The sequence below is a fragment of the Primulina huaijiensis genome, chromosome 2, assembly GCF_012295235.1.
Source record: "Primulina huaijiensis isolate GDHJ02 chromosome 2, ASM1229523v2, whole genome shotgun sequence".
Lineage (NCBI taxonomy): Eukaryota > Viridiplantae > Streptophyta > Magnoliopsida > Lamiales > Gesneriaceae > Primulina > Primulina huaijiensis.
The window spans coordinates 20,386,210-20,393,034 of NC_133307.1; the positions used below are offsets into that span (position 1 = coordinate 20,386,210).

The following is a 6,825-nucleotide window of genomic DNA, read 5'->3' on the forward strand; positions in this document are numbered from 1 at the left end:
GGGAATGAGCCGAGACCAGGAACAACACTACCAGCTTTCAGGTCAGGAGGGAAAATAACTAAATCAAGGGAAAGTCACTAATTTCACGGTGGTTCCCAAGCCCCGTGCATTCCAGACCATGCAACTCATTGGAACCAACGGGACTGCTCCACAGCCACCACCAAAATATGAAATTCATATGCATCTGTCCTTGAGGAGGAACTTGCACGTTTCACACTATATCATTCATGTAAGGCCGTGTAATTAATTTTACAGTAAGTTGACATAATTAAAATAATTATTGAGTTGATAAATTAAAATAATTATTTATGCCTAATAATCTTTGGAAATATTTCAAAGATACGTATTTTGAATATCGGAGAATTTAAAACCATATAAAATACATTCAGAGTTTAAATAACAAATGTGAACAAAATAAATATAAAAAAGAGATAATTGGGCTCGAGTTGCTATTTTTAGTAACCAACCCCAAGCCCTTCACCCCTGCAGCCATGTCATCTCCCTTCACCAGCCAAGCTTCCGGACGCACCGTGCCGCCTAAGTGCTAGAGTAAGCAGTGATGAGCACATCAACATGTTTCCCCCGAGCCCTGCAGCCTTCCTTGCGCTACATCGAAGAAAGAAACCGAGCGAATCCAACCTTGTCCGAAGCTTGTACCGCGCACAATTCTTGGTCTGATGTAGGTGAGTTCTTGCTTCGGTTTTTTTGGAATTTGGTGGTTAATTGATGAGTAGTTGAAGCCTTTTTCGTTTTTCCTGTTTCCAGCTGTTGTTCCAGTCATTTTCATAGCTTCTCTGGCGAGCTCCAACCTCTGCATTTCCGTGAGACCACCGGTTGCCGCTGTTGTCCAGCTACTACCTTTGATTCTTGGTAAATGTTGAGATCAATTCTACCCCTTATTCGAAAGTGAGGCTGCCGAAATCCAAAAATTTACCGAGCTGATTTAAATTGTTTTGATCGATTAAATTGCTCTATATTGACGTCTATATCGGGTTTATGTTGTAGGTTCAATCATTGGACGTGTTTAAGTTAAAATGCTTCAACCCGATATTTGTATATTGAATTAGTTTGCTCGTATATTCTATGATTATCATTTATACGTTGATTATTCGAGCTTTTGGGATTTATTGGAGCAAAAATTAGTTAAATATATCGTTTAGTTTAAAAAGTTGGCAATTAAACGAGTGGTTGAATAATTCGATAATTTAGTCAAATTTTTTTATTTAAAATGTGATCTGAGAATTGTTGGAATTGTTAGGCGATTTGGTGAAAGATTGATAATATTGGGATTAAGTTTTGATAATTAAATAATTAATTTGGATTTTTAGCAAATAAATCGAACTTTATTACTTTTGAGAATTGGTTGGATTATTTAGGTTTATTGGCGGATTGTGAAATTATTCGGCTCATTGTTATTTATTTTATGCCGAGAAGCTTTAAAGTTGTTCGTTCGGTTGTTGTCTATCGATGTAGGTATGTTAGGGGTGTCAATCGGGTCCGGTGGGTCGGGTTTCGGGTCAACTCGTGAAATTTTTTTCAACCCGAACCCAAACCAACCCGAAAACCCCCAACCCGAACACGAACCCGCCGAACCCGACTCAACACGTCTAACCCGAATTTTATTTATTTTTTTAAAAAATTAATGAAAAAAATTCAAAAAAATAAAAAATAATAATAATATTTTAATTTAAACACATAATAACAAAATTTCTGATTTAAATTTGAAAGTTTAATGGTAGAAAATTAAAAGTATATTTACTAAATCAAATAAACAATTGTTAAAAAAATAAACAAAATAAATATTAAATGATGAAAATTTATCATAGAAATATACAATAAATTTTGTTCAAACATACAATATATAAAAAATAGTTAATATTTTCAAAAAAAAAATTCGGGTCAACCCGAAACCCGTCTAACCTGGTACTAACCCGAATCCGCCCAACCCGAACCCAACCCCAACCCCAACCCTAAAAACCCCAACCCGAACCTGATTTTTTTCGTGTTGGGTCGTGTCGGGTTGACGGGTCGTTTTGCATTTTGCCACCCCTAAGGTATGTAACATATCGGTAACATAAAACGATAATGCATATTTTATGTTTTATTTCTATTGTTTATGTAATTTTGTGAATTATATGAGTTGTTAAAATGCACCGCTGATTATATGATAATTTAATTGACATGTTTATGACAGTTAGTGTAGGACATGATGTTATGACATACATATTTAGCCATATGGTTTCTCATTACTCGTTATTGTTGTTCGTTTTTAATAGCCACTTGTTTTATATCTCGGGATCATAGTGTAGCTGACAGAAACCGTAGATATGATTGAAAAATCATGTTTGTTAGTACAGTCCTCGGGGTGAGCACTGGGATTGAGATATCCAGTTCTGTTCAGTTGTGTCATTCTTGTTATATCATTTACAGTAGTATGGATGTCTAGTCGTGAGTGTTGTTCAGCACATCATGACATGTCTCGCATACTTGACAGAGTGGTTTAGCTGCATGACAATGTAGCTCTCTTGTGTTGTTGCTCGAGCTTTATTTATGATGTTATTGTACCGTTCATTGGCTCTAGTTACATGTTGTTCATGAGCCCTATTTATTGATTTCATATTTTATTTTATATATGTTTATGAATTGCTTATGATTATTGTTGTTATTATTGAACTATTTTATTTTGAAATACTAACCTTAGTATTTTACTGGAGGACTGATGTGGTTGTTTTTGGACATCATGATAGGTATCCCGAGTAGTTTTGCAGCACTAGACAGGGGGTTCTCCAGTGGAGCTCGTGAGTGAGGTCGGACTGTTGTAATCTTGTCAGTTTGGATTCTCCCAGTTAGTCTATGTATGTATTGGAGTATTTGTCAGTTTTATGTTAGATTTTATTTCTCGGGAAGGTGCCTCGTGTATCTATATGATTATTTGGATTTGATGTTGTTTGTTTGGATTTAGTTTCTATTTTTTTGGAGTCCTATCGGCTTATTTGAACTACTGATTGTGGACTTGTTGGTTTGTGCCTAACTGGTGCTTGCATGTGACTGTTTATAAATTCGACAATGTCTTCCTCGAGTCATTTTTATTTTATAAGTAATTTAAATTTGTTTGTATATCTTATTTACAGAAAATTCATATCAAAATTTGTATATGTCATAAGGTCCATTTTAAAATCATTTTTCGCTGTAGATTTAAATTAATAATTATTGATTGTTAATTAACAGTATTTAGAGTAACTGAGCCTCACAAGTCGTGTCTTTTTGGCAACTCAAAACTCGTTTTCCCGAAGTTATTGGAGGAATTTTATTAGAACTTCCTGGAAAACTCTTTGGAATCTCCCCCGTCATTTGCTTACATTTTTTCCTCATGGGGTTAGAACAAGAGTCGTTTCTACAACACTTATGTTTCCTTGTTTAGGACCTATCTCCATCAAAGTAATAAAACGATCCACTCCTGCTACACATCTACCGTGCACACCTATGTGAGCACCGATGAGGTGTCACTTAACCAATTGGATGTGATGAAATATAGAAAAATTGTGTATCTAAGGGGTGAGTGACACCTCATCGGTGCTCACATAGGTGTGCACGGTAGGTGTGCAGCATATCAAAACTGTATATACATATGCTCTTTGATTAAACTTGAGTTTTGTCAATTAAGATTGCACGTGCGACACATAATTAGTACAATAATCTAGTATTTGTCAACTGAAAGAAAACACTTAATTAAATTCGAGTTTAATGAAATGAAGATTTACGTGCCAAGTATATATGCATTATGTATACTAGGTTACCTACCTAATTAATTAGGGGCATAGAATTCAGCACGACTTAATATATATAGTTAATTCCCTCAAACACGCTTCTTCCCTTTCGCAGAAAATTAGCCAATCCTTGTTTCATCTTATTTTGTTAATATTTTTCATCATTAAAAAAATAATAAATAAATGGTGAGTTGTTTAAAAATCCAAGTAAACACATACTACTCGTGACAAAATTTATTTTTATCAATATCTCGTGTTTCGTCTCATTATCCCAAAATTGTGTTAAAAAATATTGAACATATCCCATTACTAAAAGCTTCGATTGCTTCGCCTAGTTGGCATGCACAAGTCTTTGATAATTGAAAATTTTTTGATAGCTACATATATTATATAAATTATATGTTAAGAAATTATTATTATCCAAGAATTTTGGTGTATGACAAAATCTAAACAGCATGGAAACAGCTGCACTTTATAAACAGGTATCAGTTCAACTGCCCAACTCAAAGGAATATCTTTCTAACCGGCTGAAGCTCAAAGAAGTCTAACCGCATTAAAAGAAGCTCCTCAGAACCGGATCATTAAAGAGAACCATTTATTGCTTAAAGACATTCTCTGACCGACTTAATACATTCAAAGTATTACACCGCCTTGAAGTCAACGTATACTTACATTAGTTTCAAGAATGATCTGCATTTATGTCTCTATCCCAGAAAAGAAAGACCAAGTATTGACTTCAAGTTCTGATGCTAAAAATAGTTACCATAAAAGGAATTCCTCAAGAAAAGCGCTTCAGAACTATGCTGAGTAAAAGGAACATTAAATGCGTCTATTGGAGAACAATTGATGCTCATAAAGAAGACAGCAACACATCTGTTCAGAGGATCAGGTTAACGTTGCTTTGTCCTTCCCGACAATTAAGAAGATCATGTATATTAACGGAGGAGCGTGCTAGTTAAAACCACCACTTCATTCACAGCTAAAAAAAAAACACGTTGCTAGCTTATACAAAGATCTCAGAGCGCTATCAAAAGTCTATACACCTCATCGCTCTTTCAGCACTCTTTGAACAGAATTACATTTGATCATTTAAGGATCAATTTCGTGCTACTCAAACCAAACTGCTTATTCATATCAGTAACCTTCTGGTTATTTGATTTAGTCTTGGTTTCTGGTGAACTAAGTGTTCTTAAAATCCAAAAGTGTAAAGTGATCACTAGGAATTCCAAAATAGGCAGTGTGATAAGTCCTGATTGGAGTGGGCTGTTGCAAAAAGTTTGTAAAGCCAAAATCTTTTAGTGGAAACCCTCCTAAGGAGGAAGAAAGGGTGACGTAGAAGTATTCATTCTCCGAACATCCATAAAAAATCTTGTGTCACTTTACTTATCGCAAGCACTTACTTTTCCTGTTTCTAATTGTTGATTAAGCCTGTTAACGTGTTTAAGTTTCTATTGGAGATTGTGAACAGTTTTCCTCACTTAATAGTGGTTCACATTTCTAGCCGTTTGAGAAAAATTTTCAACCGCCTAAAAACGGTTGAAATAAACAATTTTAAAGAAGAAAATTTGAAAGAGTTTATTCACCCCTCCTCTAAACTCTTTTCCGATCCCAACATTATATATCTTTTTAGATTTTCATAAAATATTTAAGCATATGGAAAATAAAGGGAGAAATAGTCATTTTAGTACTGCAAGTTTTTCATAATTTCTATTTTCGTCCTCAAATATGTCAAAGTTGGGTTTTAATAATATATATAACCTTTTTTTTTTGCTAGACTAGTACTATTATATTGAAGGCCTGACATGACATTGAAACTTGAACGTGTCGATAATTTTTTGATGTCACATCAACATTTCTCGTCTGCATATTAGCACTCCAACGAAATAGGACTAAAAAACCAACAAAAAAATTAAAGTTTCTGGATTAAAATCCATCTTTGACAAGCTATATGATGGAAATAAAAAACATGAAAACTTACATGACCAATTTGACAGTTTTCCCGAAGTTTATATTATTTATAAGTACCTTTCTCAATACAAAATATATATACAAGGTCATCATATATATATACAAAGTGTTAAAACTTTAATGTAAACCACATGTAGTTCAGTGGACAAAGTTTTTGTTTCTTATACATAAGCTGTAGGTTAATTCCTACTTAGGTCTTTATTTTATTCCTTTTTTTTTCTATTTATTTTTTAAATTTATATATCAAAATTGCATTGTAATTCATCACTAATTCTTATAATTGTATTTTGATCCTCATTTATATAAATCAAATGAATTATAAAAATATTGTACAAGCATGCAACGCGTGCGTCGGTGCACTATAGTAACATGCTTGCTTCGGTGCTATAATATTTATTGAGGGGTAGTCGATCTCTAAATTTTCTCTAAAATTTAAGAATAGCAGGTGGGACTTTCTGAGTTGTTCCTTCCCCGAATTGCTCTTTTTCAATCACAATTTAAGAGCAAGAAAGAGAATCGTCTCCATCAGCCCCTTCGACTCGGTCACTTATAATAGAATCACATGCAACGAGGTTCATGTGGAAATTCTGTTTACATGTAAAAATAAATGGAAGATCCAAAAATTGAGTGAAAAAGTGCAACAAAACCGCAAAAGTTAAAACACAAATGCAGAAACGATAACGTAAAGGAAACTAAAATTAAATAGATGCTTGAATTTTCTGTTGGTATGGTATTCTTTAATTTGTCTTGGGAAAACTCGGGATAGAAATGGGTGAACCAAATGGCTAGGTGAAAATAGTCGAGGCAAGAGTTTGACTCGTTTTCCTTAAAACGATATTGCCCCGCCCCGGTGCTCACGGTTGTTGGCAATTCGTTTCCCAAGATACAACGACTACGACTTTAAAATAGTAGCACTACAAATTTCAAAGTCACACGAACTTGAAATGTTTAGAACGCTATCAAGATGGTATGAAAACTTTCTAGTTTCGAATTCTAAGCGTTAAACTTAAAAATCCAATTCCAAGAGTTTATATCTTGCAAAACTTGGATTTAAGCGCAAATGCTTAAAAAACTCAAAACTAGAAGACAA

At 34.1% G+C, this 6,825-nt stretch overlaps 1 long non-coding RNA gene across 1 annotated transcript; it reads left to right on the forward strand.

Moving 5' to 3' along the window:
• Positions 1-391: 391 nt before the first annotated feature.
• Positions 392-1,097, forward strand: LOC140959676 (uncharacterized). The gene is made up of 2 exons (XR_012172043.1): positions 392-683; positions 766-1,097. It is a non-coding gene; the product is annotated as an uncharacterized lncRNA (long non-coding RNA).
• The last annotated feature ends 5,728 nt before the right edge of the window (positions 1,098-6,825 follow it).